The 20,404-nt window shown below is 44.8% G+C and overlaps 1 long non-coding RNA gene across 1 annotated transcript; it reads right to left on the bottom strand.

Moving 5' to 3' along the window:
* Window positions 1-13,747: 13,747 nt before the first annotated feature.
* On the bottom strand, window positions 13,748-19,811 carry LOC146209468 (uncharacterized). Its single transcript, XR_014703442.1, has 3 exons — window positions 19,699-19,811; window positions 17,294-17,379; window positions 13,748-13,988 (listed from the first exon to the last, which is right to left on the bottom strand). It is a non-coding gene; the product is annotated as an uncharacterized LOC146209468 (long non-coding RNA).
* Between the last annotated feature and the right edge of the window lie 593 nt (window positions 19,812-20,404).

Genomic DNA, 20,404 nt, shown 5'->3' with positions numbered 1-20,404 from the left:
GACCACGGGCAAGATTATGCGCTCCCTCATTTCCCCGAAGCTGGGAGTGGGCTGGTGCCCATATTAGCCGGATTATTCTGTCATGCTTTAAGTATCGTTTTTGCCTGTGGAGAAACCAATCCCTTGAGAAAATTACATATTGCTGTTTTCGAATCACTTATAATTTTAGTAGCCATTGTCCCTGCTATTGTAACAGAAATCGCCACCTCTCCAGCCGTGTGTCGTCCTAACCGAGCCGCTTATTAGATTTTTTCAACTGACCCTCCCTTAACCATAACATGCCTCTCCTCATACTCTGCGATCTCGACGGTGACCACGTCCTGTTTTTCTTGATATACCTTCTGTAGTGTTGGTGCCCTTTTCTCCCTTCCTTCCTGTTGATGTTCTGGATGCATGTTTCGTGGAAGCGGGGGGACTTTTAGGCTCTGCCTGAATTCCATCGGGACATCTGTCTTCAGGTCCCCTTGGCTTTCGTAACAAATGCCTAGACTTAGAAGTATGCTTCTTCCCGTCCGGAGTTTTTGCCAGTCTTTCATACTGGGAGATTAGTTTAGCCTCTATCACCCTCCAGTCTATTGTGCACCCCCAGCTTCATTAGCCAGTTTGTAGACGTACTGATGAGGAAACCAAGGGCAGTTCTTATGGTTCTCCTGATGATTGCTTCAATCTTAGGTTTCGTTCGGTTTGAGTGGTTTAACGTCGCAAATCGACTCAGGCTGAGAGACGCCGTAGTGGAGGACTTCGGAAATTTCGACCACCAGGGGTTCATTAACGTGCACTGACATCGCACTGCACACGAAATCTTTGCTTTTCGACGCCATCGAAAGGCGGCTGCTGAGGCCGGGATTCGATCCCGCATCCCTGGGAACAGTAGTCGAGCGCCGTAACCACTGCGCCTCCGCGGCGGGGTGCTTCAATCTTAGCCTTCTCGCAGTTCACAAGCAGTTCACAAGGTGTAAGTACCGCACTACAGAGATGATCTTGCTGATGAAAAACACATGTACAAGCCTTGGCAGGTTTGCTTCTTTAATGCACGACTTGCGATTCGCGATACGTCTAATTAGACGTATCGTTTGCTGAGCGGAGCCTTCGAGTTTCTTCATAGCTTCTCATTGCCGACCATGTTCTTGAAGCCACTAAGATCAGCCGCTACGCAGCAGATTGGACAAAGAACAACCGAGGTCGAACTAAAGGCAGACAGAGTTCCCATTCCCAGAGTGGACAAGATTAGGCTAAAGTGCTCGTAAAAAGGTTCGCACAGTAAGAAGATAAAACTGAGAGTTCGTCTTGTACACGGCCTCTATAGGGAGGACTGCATTGGAAACGGATTTTGATAAAAAAAAGAAAAAGCCGCAGCGGGCGCCTCTTGAATGAAGGGCGAATGGAAAGGAAACAACATGAAGTAAATGGAATAAAAATGAAAGTTTGCGACCTTCTTCATCTCTTCTATTTCTTACCTGCACCTCTTTTACCTATATCTTGTTATTCGATTTTTTTGTTTCGTTTCTTTGTCTACGTCGTGAGCGAACCCCGGCATATCAGGATTCCTCTTCTCTACATATGAAAATGAAGGTTTCACTAAGCGAAAAGGAAAATTATGTCGACGTCAGAACCTATTGCGTCATCTCGCAGACGAATCTGGCGGAATCACGTGAGCGCAAGTTTTTTACCATGAGGCTTTTTAAAAAAGCTGTCGGGCTAAATATTTCTTTGAGAAGTAACAGAGTACAATGCTATTTATGCTTAGTGCTGATGAATAGAATTTGTGTGCAATTTGTTAATTTTATTTTGTTAAAATGTGAAACATCTTTTGGTAAACGCATCATCAGCGTAGCGTTCCTATGATTTGTGTTTTCTTATTTGAGATGATGACTTCTTGAGTTTGCCTCGTCTACCGTTCCAAGAAAACGTAAAGCAATGTTTAATATGAGTGGTTGTCAATTTATCAAGCCGAACAACGCGTCTATAAGAGAAATTTTGTAAGCCGGTAGCTGGCCTTAGCGGCTTAAAACGACTATATCTTTGCTCCAGTTCTTCAAGCATGTTCTTGAAAATATCATGGTGAGCAGTACTCAAGCCATGTCCAAGAGTATTTCTTCAAGCCTCTCCATATTGTTTTCTTTAATGCCTCAGCGACTGCAGCTCGCTGCGTTCACATACTACGAAATTACATATGTGCCTATTGATAGAGCGAGGGTACAGCTACATTTAGATACACTCACAGAAAAATGCAGCATGTAATTCACGGAGGAAGTTCTCTAATCCGTGAGGTCATGAAGCGTGTTATGCAAAAGGGGAGAGAGATCTTCCATTATGGGCATTTGCCATGTTGTTTGAGTTGTATGCCATTATATTTCTACCATCGCACTGCCAAAATATATTTCCCATTTGCAGAAGGCGCTGTAGAAATGATCTTACTTACACATCTTACTTTAAGGAAACGTTCTTCAGGATCTAAATATTTCAGGCGTAAGCAAACTGTGAGAATGAACACAAAAATCATACACGGGAAACGCAAATCTATAGTTTATTAGTAAAAATGAACCTATTTGCTTTAATAGACAAGGAAACCCACACGCATGCACAACTATAGTCGGTATTGTACCTCGCTTCAAAGTGTCATAGCATGAAAAAAGTCATCAATAATGGAGGCGCAGAAACACTTTGAGAGTCGCCATTATTATGCACAGGGGTCACATGGTTCGCTTACTAGAGTGCATGCACAGCTGAAGGGCTAGCAATTTCCAAAATATATTGAGTAACGCATTGTAATTTCTCAAAAGGCTTTGTATTTGACCTTGGATGTTAGAACTGAATTGTGTATGACAAAAACTATTTTTCTAGAAATACCACGGTGCTTGACTAAAATAAGATTAGATGTAACAGCCTCTGTTTACAGGTGCAAGCAGGAATCATTCCGGATTTCTCAGTTGGGCTTTTTGGAGTTGCAGAGCCGCCTTAATGCTATTTGATTCCAGAGCGCGAGGCCGTATTAAAATTGAGTCAATCACTATAAGGATAAAATCACCGTACTCACTAAATGGGCACCGAAGAGAAAACAAATATCTGAAGTCCATATAGTCCTCACTTAATGCTTGATGATTACATGCAGACAAAATGCAATGAACGAAAAACTGTCCACAAATAAAAGCCCTGTCAATGTTTTGGGTATGCAAACAAAAACAAACGGCACATAGTAAAAGAGTCAATCTTCAATCATTCACACATGAACAATTTATATCTGTCAAAAAAAGGTGCACTTATTTCTGGGGTTCATCCTGGATCCTTCGGCGCATCCGAATGCTTTCGCAAACGCCGAAAAGTGTCGCACGATTTTGTTGCAGTCAGCAGCGAACGGATTCTTGAAGTCTTGCCGTGCACACGTCCTATAGCAAATGGTCAAGAAAAAAACTTTCTCTTCCGTCAGGTCGGCACTTATCTGCGTTGTGTTACCGGCTTCGTTGGCGGCGTCGAGGAAAGCAGAGTAGGCGACCTGCAGCGCTGGTATCTCAGGAAACACACTCTCTTTGTCCCTTAACTTGGTGCTGTTGAAGCATTTGATCTTTTCGCGGAAGACAGCCTGTGAGTTGGCGCCGAGGAAAGATTCAACTAATCTCCCGTCCGGATGCCACTGGGTGCCCACTTGATCCATCGCCTTGACCAGTTCTAAGGCAAGGTGGAAGCCGAATCCTCCGTAGAACATGGCCAGAGTGCCTCTGCTATAGAAGAGTGGGCGGCCTACAGCAGCGATGGCGACACCGATGGCGCTGTCAAAATAGTCGTACTCGAAATAAGGCAATGCGTAGTTTTCTGGCATTTCAAGCACTGTGTCGTATTCCGCTGTTCTGCTTATCGTTTGTATACTCTGACGTGATTTTATGAAGTATGCGCCAAATGACTTTTCCTTCTCTGCAAACGATTGAAATAAATCGTCGAGGGTTGTTTCATTCAGGAATGCGGCAGGAGGCCACAGCCGCATTTTGGCGGAGCGAAGTTTATCGACGGCCAAGCCTACGCTCTCCGAGTCCAACCAGGTCGACTCGTTAACCAAGCGTACAGCCGTTGACACGAGGCGACTGAAGCCAGCGTCGACCATTTCCTTGTCTGTCTCTGTTAAATGCCACATTAAGTGTGCTGTTACGAGGAGAACTCTATAGGGCACCTCGATATGGAATCCGCAGAAGGCCGGCCGTAAGCTTGTGGCTCTCCCGTGATCCCCGTAAAGCGCCACCAGGAGGGTGCTGTCAGACACTGGTCCGTAGTGTTGAGCGAATTGCCATCCTAGAAAATCCTAAATCTCATTATTGGTGTATTTCGCGAACAGGTTGCCCACTGTCTGGAGAAAGAGTACATTGGTCGTAGTAAAAACATCCTGCTGAATAAGCTTCGGGTTTAGGGCGGTTACGTGCTGCAGTTCTTTCATCCACCGCGAGGAACTTATGCCACTTGTGTATACTTCCAGCTCGCCTATGGGGAACATGGCCGCTTCTTTGGACGATGCCTGCAGCGCCCCGTGTAGTGTCTCTAGAATGTTGCCCTCGATGTAGGCTGCCATAAGCGCCCGTTCTTTCATTGCTCTTGAAGGGTCGCCAAAAAGCTCCTTGTAGAAGTCCATCCAGTACTTGAAGTAGGCGTCTTTTCCGCTCCTTATAACAGCGTCGTGCATGAGGCGGTAGTGGGCGATGAGAGGAGCCGGCGTTAGCATAATATTTCGCCTGCCTCGATACGCACCCTTCCAAAGAGAGAACACTCGCAGCTCGAACCAAAAAGCTGCCTGCCATTTGTAAGCAAGACTGAGAAGAACGCTAAGTGCGTCAATGTCTTTCTTTGGCGGATTCGGCCACAGTAGGCTGATATTGTCGAGAAACTGCCGGAAACTTATCAAGTCACTACCGTACGCTGACGAATTACCCATGCATGACTCAAACATAGCTAATGGCTTATTGAAAACGGGAAAAGACGTGGACCCTTTGACAATATCTTGCTTCATGTCGAGGAGCCAAGAATACACCATATCATCCATGGCAGTTTTATAAAAATCTCTGATTTTTTTCCTTTCTTTTGGTGGTGCCCAGTTCAAACAGACGTGGGAACTGAAGTCATGGCAGGGGTCAACCTTCAAGCTTCGGATCTCTTTGAGAAGGCTTCCGTGTGAACGGCAGTCATCGGTGACGCAGAATCCTTTCTTTAGTTCTAGTGGGGAAGGGCGAGCAAAGACCAAGATTGCGACGAGGACAGACAACATAGTCGCTAAAGCCACAAAGATCATGAAGAACTCATTCTTCAGCAGGAGGCCTGCGCCGCTGTTGAAGGTCTTGCGAGGACTCCTCACCTGATGGCGAAAAGAAATACAATAAAAGATTCTAAGAATTTTACTATGTAAATAATAAAGCGTCACTATGCGTCATTCCGAACTTTCGAGTGACGGAAGAACATCTACGCTACATATTTACAGCTAAGATTTAGTCGAAAAGTAAAACACTTGGCTGTGTCATGGCTCTGCGGGTGCCTTGTGCGCCTCTGCTGGTATTTCTGTAAATTCCTTGAAGGGCCGCATAGATAAAAAGCTTTCTACGGCATAATGATAGAATTCTTGCCCGTCAGCTGCACCGTAACTTCGCTTTCTACTCTAGGATGACTTGCTAGTATTAATATTATTCGTTAGTATTCGTTAGTGTTGGTATTAGTAGTAGTCGTTTTAGTATTATTGGGGTAAAGTTAAGCATTATTTGAGGCGGTTTCTGAAGGTTTCTTTCTCGCATATGTACATACGTACTAAAAGTCGCACCACGTCCTTTACAAGGGCATACGTAGGGACCTACAGGTTGAAGAATCATCTTTCCTGTGCGATCCTTGAATCTGAATGGACATCGAAGGTCCTTGTGGACCTTTTAGAAAATTTATTCCATGGCAATAGCACAGGGCGATGAGGTCATATTGCTTTTGTGTAAGATGGCGGTTGTTCTGATTTCGGTGTGATATATTTTTGTTTTGATTGTGCGAGTAATTAGAGAACGTTTTTGGTTGACTATTGGTTTTTATCATGTTCTGTATTATTCACTGTGCTGTTGTGATTTGTTTATTTCCCACTCGTGTTACAGCCCCTCATGATGGCTGAAAGTATTAATGATTGAAAAGAACGTGGTTTTAAAAGCAACCTTCGCTGATGTCGTTATGGGACATTATTTCTCAAAGGCATAATTCTTTAAGGAAGGAGTGTCCATTTTATATTTCAGACCACCTCATATCTAATGACGGTAGCATCATACAGGCGTAGCTATAGAGGCCAGTCACAGACATTCCAGGATAACAGTTCCCGCCGCCGACGGTAGCCATCACCACTCGGCGCACGCACCTGCGATCCGGTGCTTCAGTCATGCAAACAATGCTAATATCGGATATCCAAATAGCCAATGCCATACTAACGATTGAAGTTCGCAGCTTTGTTACCGAACAAAAGTTACCTAGTGAAGGTAAAATGAACCCGAAAAGAATAATGAACCTGTATAAATATTACTGCAGTGTAGGAGTGAGAACTCGATGTAGTAGCCGCTCACGCAGTAAACATATTATATGGATGATCACTGGGCACAAAAAATGTAACGCGGTTAGCATTGCTTCAAATAATATGAAAATGGCAAAATTCGTCGGTTTCACTGCTCAAACTTTTACGGCAGCCCATCTACATAGAAGTCATTCAGCGATAAAATGCAGATCAAAATCTGTCCTGCATTGCTTGGTTCACCGTCCTCGCGGCCAGTGACGCGACACCGTCTCTATGAACCAGATAAAATTTACACACTAATTTTAATTAGACTTGAACTCCTCGGCCGACAAGATCAGGCGTCATTTGTGACTCCGGTCATTTGTGACCGACCGGCTTGACTACTGCTGAAAAGCCTTTCTGTTTCCGTTAGAAGCTTTGCGAAAGCAAAAATATAGAAGCGAAAGCTCAGAAATGCCGATGTACGCTACTCGTCTCTTGTTCAGCGGATGCGACCGCACATACCAGCATGGCGGTTGTTCTGAACTTAGCTGATGGATGGCGCGACCTATGCAAAATGACAGCGCCCAAATAAAACGCTATATAGCATCCTTGAGTGGCTCCAGTTATAGTTCCTCATGTCGGAATGCCTTGCGGCTATGATCAGCTTTTGACGCCTTCCCTTCTACTGCACCTGTGGGGTTAGACGCGTTACGATGTTATTCGTTGCGTTATCGCCTTTTTTGTGCAGCTTCGTAACAATAGCTGTAAGGTAACCGTTAAATGCTTGAACAATAATCTGTCGTCCTTGTAGGTTAAGGGCGAATTCACATTTTTCAACGTATTGTCCACTACCTCTCTATTCCATATAACCGCTTAATAGTCAATATGTGCTTCCGCCTTGCTAGTTTATTTCATTCCTTGTCGATGTCTAAGCTGATTCGCGACTTTACAATCCTGTAGGGCACTGAATCGCCGCCATCAGCACAACCTTTGCAGGCCATTGTTGTTTGAAACTAAGCCCTCGAAGGAGCACAGCAGGGTTAGTAGAGCATCTTCCAAACGCACACCCCTGAAAGAGCCGGGCGCCGGGCCGGGGGACGCTTGTACCCAATTTTACCGGTGGGTGTCCGGCGGCGGGTTTCGAACTGATTACCTCCCGCAGCCGAGACGGGTGCCCAAACCACTCGGCCACGGCTGCCACATGGTTCACAATGTTGAGTTGGAGGCGACCATGAAGTCTATGAAGACTTTCATTTTAGCCTCGCCGCTGAGACTTTCCACTTGCAAAGCTGTTACTGATAATTCGCTCTACACGTACCTATTAGTTGCGGAGCTTGTAGGATGTGAACTGGGTCAATTGGGCGCACGATCCAGCTAAAATATTATGCTGGATAATTGACGTTAGAGGCAGGAATAAGCAATACATTTTTTTCTTTTCCTTTCTTACTGGGAACGAAGGGGTTGCAAGGTGCCACTTTTGAGACCAGCACATTGCGCTAGGATCCGTTTTTTATGAGGCGATTTCATATGCGGCTGATTTAATGAGTAAATAGTTCTGGTTTTCAGCCAACTTAGTTTAAATTCCAGTTTGACAAGCACCGTGGCCCCTCATTTTTTTTGTTTTCTTTAGATGCAGTGAGAGTAAAATTTCTCCGTGAAGGTGGGAGTCTTGTACGCACTCGCCGCGAGAGGAGTACCCAATGAGTGTAGTAAAAAGTGGGGACGCGCCAGTTTATATTTTTATTTTATCGTTATCTGTACCGTTACCACTACAGAGCTCATTCGCTGGAATTTCAACGACTCCTGTCGTCGGAAGGCAGAAAAACTGTCAACCTACAAAAGAGATCCAACGACGGTGATGAGTCGAACGACGTAAAAAATAGTTCGCAATCGTTTGAAACACCAAGCGCAAGACATCCATAGAGATGGAACGAATGTTATCTGTACCGATGACTTATATTGCATTCTTTTGTTGAGTGCAGCAAGTTTCAGCAGATAGCAGAGGTCGATGGTTATGGACGTACGTTTGAGCAAAGAGGTCGTTGTTCATATGTTATTTTCAGCATTAGATGTTGAAGGTCATTAGCATGCCATATAACATAAATTTCACATGAAATAACACATTTGCCACCATTATTTAGTTTTCATATTGTCCACACAGTGTGAGAAATACTTGAGATGCGTTCAAAAGTTAGCCGTGGGAATTTTTTCGGGAACTTGGAACGTTTACAATGAAAATCGAGCCAGCAAACAATCGCGTGTAATGCTACGTCCTTTTTGAGGTGAAAGCCTTTCAGGCTCATGGAACGAAATCCCGTGCGCGGGAGTTGTGGGCAAGAGTTGTGCGTGAGATCTGTGAGCGTGATCTCTCATATACCGCGAGATTCCTCGAGATGTGTCCTCCTTGTGTAGCGTTCCTGTCATCTGCAAACCCTCACATGAACTTGCGCCAAGGGAAGGGAAAGATGTGGGAGTGAAAGTTAAAAAAGAGAAAGGGGAGTCGGTAGTGGAGGGCTACGGAATAATTTCGACCACCTGGGGATCTTTACCGTGCGCTGACATCGCACCGCACAGGGACGCCTCTTCGTTTCGCCTCCATAGAAACGCACCCGCCGAGATCGGGATCGAACCCCGGTATTTCGGCGCAGTAGTCAGGCGTCTTACCACTATACCACTACACCACCCCGGCGGGGCTATAATAGCACTGAAACGAACGCCGATAAGATGCCGACGGCGAGAGGCAAATGATAGGAGACGAAGGGTAGGCTTTCGTCATTCTCGTCTTTTAAAGAAATCTGAGACCCTCTAATTTTTTGTGCATCTTATAAAACCCGTATATTGCCGGCGCGGATTCGCTATGGCTTATTAGACGGTACAAAGCCAGCCGCTGTCTCGACGGGCGAACATGATTTAAGGATAAAATTGCTTTTTTCCTGCTCCGCTTATATTTTCTTCCGGCTTCCGATACCCTCTCAAGGAAATGGAAGCGCAGTTACAAAAGCCACTTGAATAATGAGTTCGTCCCGTGGGTTCACAGCCTCCTGATATCACACAACGGGGGCTGGAACCAGAAGGTCACCGCCACTAGCTGCGGGGGCTAGCCTACCACAGAATTTTTATCTGTTGTGGGCCGTCATTGTACCCGCCACAGTTTCGGTGGTAGACGACGGCTGTTGTTGCGGCGCGCGTCTTTCTCTCCCTCTTCCTTTTCTTTCTTCTCTATTTTCTTACCCCGCCGGGGTGGTGCAGTGGTAAGAGGCCCGACTACTGTGCCGTAGTACCCGGATTCGAACCCGACCTCGGCGGCTGCGTTTAGATGGAGGCGAAACGAAGAGGCGTCGTGTGCTGTGCGATGTCAGCGCACGTTAAAGATCCCCAGGTGGTCGAAATTACTCCGTAGCCCTCCACTACGGCTCCTCTTTCTCTCTATCCACTTTCACTCCCATCTTCCTCCCTTCCCTACACGGCGAGGTTGCGGTGTCCACAGAAATCAAGTGAGACAGTTACCGCGCCTTTCCCTTCCTATAAATAAATCAGAATTATCTTGTGTTTGCACGAAGCCTACCTCGGCGGCTGCGTTTCGATGGAGGTGAAACGAAGAGGCGTCGTATGCTGTGCGATGCCAGCGCACGTTAAAGATCCCCAGCTGGTCGAAATTACTCCGTAGCCCTCCACTACGGCTCCTCTTTCTCTCTTTCCACTTTCGCTCCCATCTTCCTCCCTTCCCTTACGGCACGGTTGCGGTGTCCACAGAAAAACAAGAGAGACAGTTACCGCGCCTTTCCCTTCCTATAAACAAATCAGCAGCGGAAGTGGCTCAGCTACAGAGACAGTAGCATGCCCGTGCATTTTCTTTTCCTTCTTCCTACAGCCGCAAAAACATCACACAACGCCTTCATGTCAGCGATATCTTATGCACTCAAAAGTGAATGCAAATGACGTCGCATTTCGCTATATTCTGTCTTCCTTTGTTATGCGTTCTGCACTATATCCGGCTATCTTCACCGGGGATTTTGTGTGCTATAGGCGGGAATACCTTCATTAACGTAAAAGATTTGGTACAAGTTGAAGATACCGACTATTGGGATGTGGTCTCATGCAAAGCGAAACCAATGTTTACATTTTTCTTCGCGAATTAGGTGTCGAATGCTCAAACGCTGTTTTAAATGGCAGCCTCGCTCTTCAAGAAAGCGCGTACATTGAAATAAACACTGTTAGCCGGGTCATAAAGATCTTCCAGAGGAATACTTTTGAGTACAAGTTATTCTACATTCACATCATTGACATATTCCGGGCTATAGTCGACCTACACATGGGAATGAGTGTGAGCTTCATGCTTAGTTCATTCCACCCGTCAACAAATTTATTCCTGCGGTATATAGGTCGCAGGTGTGCTATCAAATAGAGGTAAAACTGTGGAAACGTTTTTTCTCGCCCTGAAACCACGCTAAAAAATCCTACAGTTGGAGATGAACAAGAAACTATGGACGTCTACCCTTCCTCAATGTTTTCATGGAGGGTACAAATAATGGTATTGCAGCGAAGGTATATGTGAGTAGAAATTATGGACAAGAGGGTCGTTCTCACTTGAGGGTCGTTTTTGAATGCTACCATTTTTCATGTATCGCAAGATTTTGAAATCAATATATGCGGAGACCATTTCTTGGATTGCTTGTAGTTTATTTATGTTTATTGACCCGGAAGTACGCCATTGGTTTTCTACGCCAACATTAACTGCTCGGTGCAAAGAGAAAAAACTTAATGCGCAAAGCTTCGAGATAAATCGGAAGGTTAGAAAGTTGCTATCTGTGTGTTCATAAAACATTATCTAAAGACGAGCTCCGTTCTTTCAGCCCCCGCCACTTCACGATAGACTGCGTCTGCTTCGAGACTCACATCAAGCGATCCCTAGCGTTCCAAGGAACCTGGTTATACCAGCTTTAGCAAGGTCTCACCTTCAACCATCTAGCCAGGAGGTCTAACAGGACTAAGCGGCGCCACACCGCGCTAAGCCTATAGGAACGCGGAGTGCTGGCATGCCTCACCGCACTCTGCATCAGCCGCAGGGGACTGCTGCATCCGCTGCATCGCCGCCGACCGTTGCCCATACATCCCAGATGCTCGCCCCCGAGCCCGCGTGGCCTGCTGCACTCGCCGCTTCGCCGCCGATAATCGTCCATACATCTCAGACACGCCCCCTTAAAGGGACCCAAAACAGCCATAGCAATACAGTTTCCCTATGCCTATTATGTGAAAAAATGTATATGTAAGATAACCTTCCCGCAAAAATTTTTTAAATGCGGCATTTGGAAGCAGAGTTATCTGCAATCAAATTTTGAATATCTGCGCCTTCGCGGCTTTCCTCCTCTTTTCAACTTTTTAGCGCGCGCAAAGGCTGGCCCTCCTCCAAGGCCTCGCCCACTGACACATCACAACTGACGCATCTGCGCTTTTACGTTTTTTGCTTAGCGCCGCACGCCGCAACTTCCGTTTTGTCGCGCTTGTTGCCGACGCGCCGCCGGGGGCCTCTTGTCGTCTGCTTCATCGTCATCGGCCTTCGGCACGAACTCGCAAGTTTTGTTGCCACGCTATAAACCCCTGGCGTTGACCTCACCTTTGATTTTCTGTTACGTCGCGTGCGCGACGGGTGCAGGACAGTTTTGGGCTGGACTGGTCGCACTCTTTAATTCGTGAATGTCGAAGCGCTGAATTGTTGTTGACGGGACATGAGCGGGAGGTTGCTACAGTGTGCAGTCCCTGGCTGCGAAGGTATTGCTATTGACGGCAGGAAAAACATCATGCATCAAGGGCTTCAAAACGCCAACCTCCGGAAACAGTGGCTACAGCTCATCGGATAGCCAGCATCGGTGAACAAAGCGTTTATCTACGTTTGCTTTACCAGGATATGTGGTTCGCGATTGGGGGATCCCAACAAGACTGAGTGCGTGAAGGAGCGGTACCAACGCTGTTTCTTCCAACCCTGCCGGTAAGTGTAAAATGAAAAGATTGTGACAATATTAGCTTTAGACGCGTTATCACAGTAGTGTGGATTTTTTTTTTCTTTTTTTTAACTCAGGCGATCTTGCTCGGCGTTGTGGCATGCATATAGCAAGATTTGTCATGATCACTGTGAACTACACTGCTCAAAATAAACCAGTGGCGAGCTTACGATGGGATTTTATTTTTTAATGTTACTCTAGTCGACCCCACGCACCAATGCACCCATATAAGCCGTATACTATCATCGTCGGGGTTCAGCAGCGGATTCTTCAACGGCGTGTACTTATGGGGGTCGAGTCCCTTCTCGGTACTCATTCGCCGAAGTCGCTTTTCGAGCTCGGGGTCCATAATATCCGTACCGCAGCAAGGGCATGAGATGTTAGCGAAAGACTAGAAATTCAGAATCGAGATCGCAGAGAGCGGTCTTCCGGGCGTTGCGGAGGGAAACTCTCGTGCACCTTGCCCGAACCGCCCGAACCTTGAAACCTTCGTGTTTAGGCTCCTCTTGCGTTTCACTATACGATGCCCCTTCGTGAAAGATAACGATCGATTGTAAAGAAAAAAAAAAAAGGAAGGGGATGAGGAGAAGGGGACTGCGTAGTTGTGCGCTGTGGTGTAGTTTGTCAGCCGCGTTTCGGCGCCAGCTGACTGCAACGGAGAACGCGCGCGCCGACAGGAAGTAAACAAACTCTGTTCGGTGCCCGATTATTATCGCAGCATGACTCCCGCCCCGTAGCTTCTTTTTTTTCTTTTTCTTTTACGCCATGTGGTGTTTGTACAGAGCGCACTCTGAAATGTCGCGCGAATGGAGCCGCGTCCAAGTTCACCAACCGAGGCAGCCAGGAAAGAAACACGTGAAACCGAGATGGGCGTTGATAAGAAGAAAGAGAAGAAAGGAGGGACACTGTCAGGAATGAAGAGATGGAAACAGAAAAAAAAAAGTGCCAAGAGGCTTCATCCTTCAGCAAAAAGGAGGGAGGGGGGGATCGCAAAATAAACGTTATCCCTCGCGTGAACTGGCTTAGTCGCTCAAAGTTGTGCCTCTTTATCCCTAAGCGATCAGCTGCCGATCGGAAGTGTAAGAGTTGGTTTTGACAGGAGTTATACACAACTAGATTTTTCCTGCGGAAAGGGCGGGGGGGGGGGGGGGGAGATAAACCGCAACAAGGGAAGAGGACTTCTCCAAATGGCTCACCGACAGCAATAAGGGCAGGAGCCTTCTCCGGTTCCTAACGGAAAATAATTTGCACGGGTTCTTATAATATGCCTTATGGCAAGCTTGCGTAATAAAAAAAAAAGAAAAAACAGCGCGCGCATGCAGTAGTGCAACGATCGAGTGGCACAGTTCGGCACAATGTTACAAGTGGCTCACAAATGCACATTTATTTTTGTCCCAGATTTTCCAGGAACAGCGGGTACAGATCATCAGCCAGCTGGATGGAATGGAAGTGGACCTCGCAGGAGATGGGCGTTGCGACTCCCCGGGCTACAGCGCCAAGTACTGCACGTACAACGTTGTTATCATTCAGACTGACCACATTCTACAATGGGAACAGGTAAGAATAGGAGAGGTAAGGCAATGCTGCGATACGAAAATTGACAAGCTGCAATTCATATTAACTGTGTGAAGTCAGCTGTAGTGCCCAATAGTGCGAGCATTGGGCCTGGCCTCAACTAACGAGTCTCAGTGCAGTCTTTAACAAAAGGCACAAATTTCTGCATATTATTAGGAGAAATTTATTTCAGCCTCACCAAGAGTGCTTTTGGCAAGTGCTGCTTGCATGTCTATATATAAAAAGAATCAAATTAATCATTATATAATACAAACAATTGAATTACAAAATGTTTCATCGTTGCAAACCATTGGGGAAGAGGTACATTTGCTGACATATATTATTATGCAATGAGGTTTTAATTTCATCTACCTACAAACTGCCGCCCAGCTATCTGGACATATTGCAAGAGCAGCAAATCGCCCATACAGCACTACTTTGATGCTTGGCGCATTACTAAAGAAGCATGCAGTTGCTTGCTTTAATAATTAGGGCGAATACATGGTAATAACATTATTCTATACTGCATTTACTAAGTTAAAAGCTGTGAGCAGGTCAAAGGGCTGTGAAGCAATAGAACCATGGATCCAGACAATCTCAAGTCTATGTTGCTACCCTGGGCCAGGGTAATGATGACCTGATCATCAGCATGTAGTGCAGCCTGTTGAACCACATATGCGATAAGCGTGATGGCCATGATAGACCATACAGCAAATGCCTGCATTAGCTCCTTGCAAACAGGCAATGGATGAGCAGAGGTAATCTGTTTTGCATAGGTTTTTTTTTTGTAAAGTTTTCACTTTGATGCTGTTTGGAAGGTGCACGGCTCACACTTGTGGCATTTGTCAACCAATGATAAATTTAAGAGATAGGTAATGCAAATAGAACTTTACGGAAAAAACTTTTTACACATCCGCACATTACAGCAAGACATAGCCAAGAAAGAATCCCATAATGAAGTGAAGAAACAACATAATGTAAATGTGAGTGCTGAGACTGCGAGATTAATTTAATATTGAGGCAGCTTGGTTATAACGCCAGTAAGAAACACAAAAACAATGGGCTGTTCTATACTTTCTTATACTGACAATTGTTTGGTCAACAACACCTCTTAGATTTCTTGTCACAGTAAAATAGCAGTACAAGACCAGGTGTCTTTTAACGAATATGTTGCTAAAACTGTTTTCAACTGCAATGCAGCAGCTGTAAGCAGGTTCAGCATCTATGATTGACTAGAATACACACCAACACTACCAACGCATCAGTCAAATATATATACATACCGTCGGCGCGTTGTTTTTCCTTCCGCTTTGCATTTCATGCTCTTTATTCCAATAATCATCATAAGAGGAATTCCTGTAAATGTCAACAGCATAAACAAAAAAAAAAATTTTGCCTTGCACTCACAGACTGTTCGCTCCTTTAAATGCTATATATATATATATATATACCGGAGTAAAAAAATAATGTCGTATCCTTCTCTTTCATTCAACTTACCTTGCTTGCATCCCATCATCCGAGTATGCAATTGATTTGGGAGCAAATCTGATGACCAAATTATGAAATGATTCAAGGGAGGATGTTTGGGCTTTAGGGGAGAGTTGTCGAATGTCCTTCAGGAACAGGGAGTTCATGAGAATGCAGTTTAGCTTCCTGAAAGCACATGAATCTGTAAAAAATGTACATATATATATGTATACATATATATATGTATATGTATAAAAAATGTACATATATATATGTACATTTTTTACAGATTCATGTGCTTTCAGGAAGCTAAACTGCATTCTCATGAACTCCCTGTTCCTGAAGGACATTCGACAACTCTCCCCTAAAGCCCAAACATCCTCCCTTGAATCATTTCATAATTTGGTCATCAGATTTGCTCCCAAATCAATTGCATACTCGGACGATGGGATGCAAGCAAGGTAAGTTGAATGAAAGAGAAGGATACGACATTATTTTTTTACTCCAGTGCCAATACGCATTCCAACTTTTCTGCATTGCATAGGCAAACAATCAATCCTTGCATGAAGCATTTAATGTATGTTCATAATATTGTCATTGTAAAAGGAACAGAGGCCAGAGGAAATAGAACTCAGTAAAAAAAAAAATCAGAAGTTCATCTATGAAAGCCTGTGCTTCATTCGCCCCATATCCTTTTCCTCCTTTCGATTCTTCAACTTGCTAAGTAGCCCAACTAAGCAGATCGCGTTTAGTTAATGCTACAATAGCCACTACGACCAGCACTCCCCTTAGTACAGTGCTTGATCTGGAGCTGGCATGTTATCAGGCCAGGTAATATGAGACCTTACAATTACGACTCACAGGAGTCAATTCTGACATCTGCCAAAAAAGGGCACCCACTATGTCAACTGAATCCCAACTCCTGCTCAAAGTATGCACCCAATGAGAAATTTTCCACAATCCTTCCATCCTGACATTAACTACTCTGCTGTAAAATTAGCTGAACCTATCTTGTGTCTCTCTCTTCGAATCTCAATACTGCTGCCATGTCAAAGGTAGTTTTCATACATTTTGAGGAGACTGCGGTGCACACTTCTGACATTCTAAGAATGCTTCATATAATATCGTAAAAACATATTTGCTAGCATGGTAGCACTAGCCATTTTATAATCCCCTTCCATAGAAAAAGTGAGACAGGAGGCTGCAGACTGCACAGGCCATCTAAGGGTCCTCATTGGAAGTCACTGCTCTTATGTTAGAATAGGCAGATGGGATGACATAAAGAACGAAGTTGAGGACAAGCATGAAGCGCAGGCTGAAAAAACACCTCGTCTCTCTTTTGTGCTCCTCATCTTAGTGCAGTCCCAAGACAAAGGCAGTTTTTAAAGAACTGGAAGTTATCAGCGCAACTTTCCGACCCCTCTAGAACCATCTCGAATGTCCCGAGGCTACTGTATTGAAGCTGCAAGAATGCTCAAGGTTCACTTGACCACTTGAACTAATGATGATCGCTAGAATACAACAGCAGGGAGCACACAGGTGATTCACGATATGATGTTGTATAGCCCACGTCATACATTCATTTTTCTGCTTGGAGATCATTGCATCACATTCTTAATTCTAAAGGCGCTGAACATAGTAGCTAAATCAGAAGCAATTTCTGCTGCAGTGTTGTGAATATAATACATAATGGTTCCTTATGGTAGCCTCTTCTGTATAATTTTGCTGGTAGGCAACAAGAAACACATTTTTTTTTTCAAAGTATGAAAAATTAATTCATATTTACCTTCTTTATAGGTCACATCTGGCTGTAATTCACTTTAATGAAAATTCCTCAAGGCTCCAGGCACAGACAAAAAAAGGAGATGACCGCTGGAAAGTAAAGATGGCAAAAGCAAGGAAAGGACATTTCAGTGTCTCTCCAGTGAAAACGCAGCCTACGTTTTGTAAGTTCAAAGTTTGTTCTACTTATAATATTACACGAAAAACTAAGTGCACTGTTGTAATCTCGATGACTATTTCATGCAGCGTACGTCCACAAGCTCCTCCAAGATGTGGAGAAACAGTCTGAGGGCTCTTCGCACAGAGAGACAGCTGCAAGCACAGCTTCAGAGCGTCACTTTGTGACGGATGCCTATGAAAGACCGTCAAAAGAAGAACTGATTGCTGCTCACAGACACAGATTTGCTCTTCACAATGACTAGTCAATTACACAGTACAACTGTCAGTGTTCTTAACCTAAATGCTAAACAGACTGGCATCATTTTTTAAAAATACATAGCGCAACAAACATAGGACAAGCGAGTAGACGGGAAAAGCGCTGACTATCAACTGCATGATTTATTGAAAGAACACTAATATATACAAAAATGCTCTGACAACTAAGTGCGCATGTTCGCAGATAAAACAACATTTCAAGTTTTATCTGTGAACATGCGCACTTGATTGTCAGAGCATTTTTGTATATATTAGTGTTCTTTCAATAAATCATGCAGTTGATAGTCAGCGCTGTTCCCGTCTACTCGCTTGTCCTATGTTTGTTGCGCTGTGTATTTTTAAAAAATGATGCACCAACTAGCTCAACTCACAGTTCTTTTGAGACTGGCATCAGCGCCGCAAAGCATTGGCCACTGGAGCCAAGAAATTTGTTTCCATATGTTTGCTGCGGCTGACAATAGCTGGAGCGCAGTTTCATATGACTTTTGTTGTCTGAGTGAGTGCAATCTTGTACCCATATCTCTGCGTTTTCCTTGTGGCTGCGGCTAAGCAAAAGTGCACACAAAACATGTTGCTGTTTGCTTATCGCGGCAACTACACATGGTGTGCGACCATTCGCAGGCCTTTCAAGTATTATATCAAAGCTGCCGCTTGAAACAAAAGTAAAAAAGGCAGAGCAACTGTGGGTTCAAGATGTGTAAGGCTAGATTGCGAATAATTATGCCAGTCAGAGTTTTTCAGCTTCTTGAGGCTAAACTAGAAGTAAATGGAAATTTCAAGTGAGTCGGCTTCACAAGTGACCATGTAACATCTCTCTTTTGATGGGCTTGCTGTTCCCCATCCGTTAAGCTACACAGTTTACAAGACAACAGTGTAATTATGCTGATTATTATTATGTGCGTGAAATAATACAGTGTTCTTAGCGGCAATTTATACTGCTGAGCGACTCAATCAACTTCATTCAGATTTTTTTCCTCCTGTCGACAGAAAAACAAATGCTAAGGTAGGAACAAAAGGCTACTAATACAGTAGCTTGACGAGGTTTTTACCCCTCTTTGACATGGACGACAGACAGTCATATTTTTACAGTGATCTGCTAGCGAAAAAAAAAAAGATCAGCAAGTAAAGGAAATGTGCTATATGGTCAGGTGCTGTGTCGGAAACAAAGTGTGAGAAATGTACATGTATTTACATTCACTTGCCACTAACTCTTGTACACACTTTGAGTATCTTTAACGCGCAGAACATAAAAGAAAGACATGGTGACAAAAAAAAATATTAATGTGTCACATACAATCGAATGGACACCGGCTCAAGCATAAGAAACAACAAGGTGGTCAGTTATAAAACTAAGAAAGCACAGTTTTTCGCCGAGGAGAGCAATTCTCTAGAAATAATCTCGAAATAAAGTCGTTTTCTTTGTTTCTTCGGTGCGTCCTCATCACTGCACGTCATTTGAAACCTTGCAAGGGCCAGATACAGCATGCGTATCCTAATACTACATGTTTACCGCGGCGGCTTGTACCTCTCCGGCTCTACCGCTCAGTCGTTTGTGGTGAAACTGCGCACGGAGCTTTGATATTACGGTAAACTTTATTTGCTCGTGGGAAGTTAGGTAAGGGTGCTTAATTCGTTGCTGCTGCGTACAATTCAAACCCGCAGTCTGTACCGGGATCGGGGCCGAAAGCCGCCAACGCCGGCGCACGATTCCGCGGATTCGCGCACGGCCGAGCCAGGTAGGCGCAGTTGTCTTAGGTAATTTACTATAAGGCAAAAGTTTATAACCTACAAACTTACTACGACACAAAATGCAACCTCCGTGAGTAGTTTCACGCAATCAAGTCAACGGTTAAGACGGTAGGATTTTAATAGCCGCCACAGTAATGATGCATCACAACAATGACTAACTCATTGCACCTGTGAAACCGTCGCTTTTCTGTGCGCTATGTTCAAGCTAGTAAACACATTACTTACCAGCGTATGTTGTCGCCTTGACTTGATCCGAGGTGCGTATTTTGGTTTGGTGGACACAGGAACGGAGCAGCGGTTGCCTCCGAAATTTTGCTGCACTACGTAAGGCGCAGTGGAGTGGGGCCCGAGATTTAAAGCATCGACTTAATGCTGTAAACCTGTAAGCCGGCTTCGAAGTTCATTCCGCATGGGCGACACAAGAAACGAGAACATTCACAGGGGGAAAGTTCCCCGCAAGTACACTGCAAGGAACTGAAACGAGATCGCCGCTTGCGACCGGGCCGCGATTGCCGTGGTGCCTGCGTGCCTGCGCGCCTGCGCTGCCTGCGCCGCCGTCTGCGCGAAGGGCAAAGATGCGCGCGTGCGCGCGCGAGACCGGAAGTGCAGGAAAAAAAAGCTTTGAAAAAATGTTTCTGTCTACAGAACATCCTAATTTTCTTTCCTGATAATTAAAAGTTAAGCGTATTTCAATTTTTCTGGCATAAGCGATAGTTTAATGGCTGTGTGACGTCGCAAAGAAGCAGACCAATAGTCATTCGAAAACGCATGCACGTAGCAGCGTTGCACCGAGGAGAAGGAGGACTGGCAAAAGTCGAAGGAAAGAACGCGCCAACTTTCGAATGGGATTGTGGGACCTGCACTGCGCGTAGACGTGTATTATTGCGTTCAAATGTGTATCGCAGCATAATCTAGCGACTGAGATAGTTTG

This window comes from Amblyomma maculatum, chromosome 1 (genome assembly GCF_055883805.1).
Source record: "Amblyomma maculatum isolate TAMU_Amacu chromosome 1, ASM5588380v1, whole genome shotgun sequence".
NCBI classification, from domain to species: Eukaryota; Metazoa; Arthropoda; class Arachnida; order Ixodida; family Ixodidae; genus Amblyomma; species Amblyomma maculatum.
The sequence above is the reverse complement of the archived record's forward strand: the minus strand, read 5'-3'. Positions and strand labels throughout refer to the sequence as shown.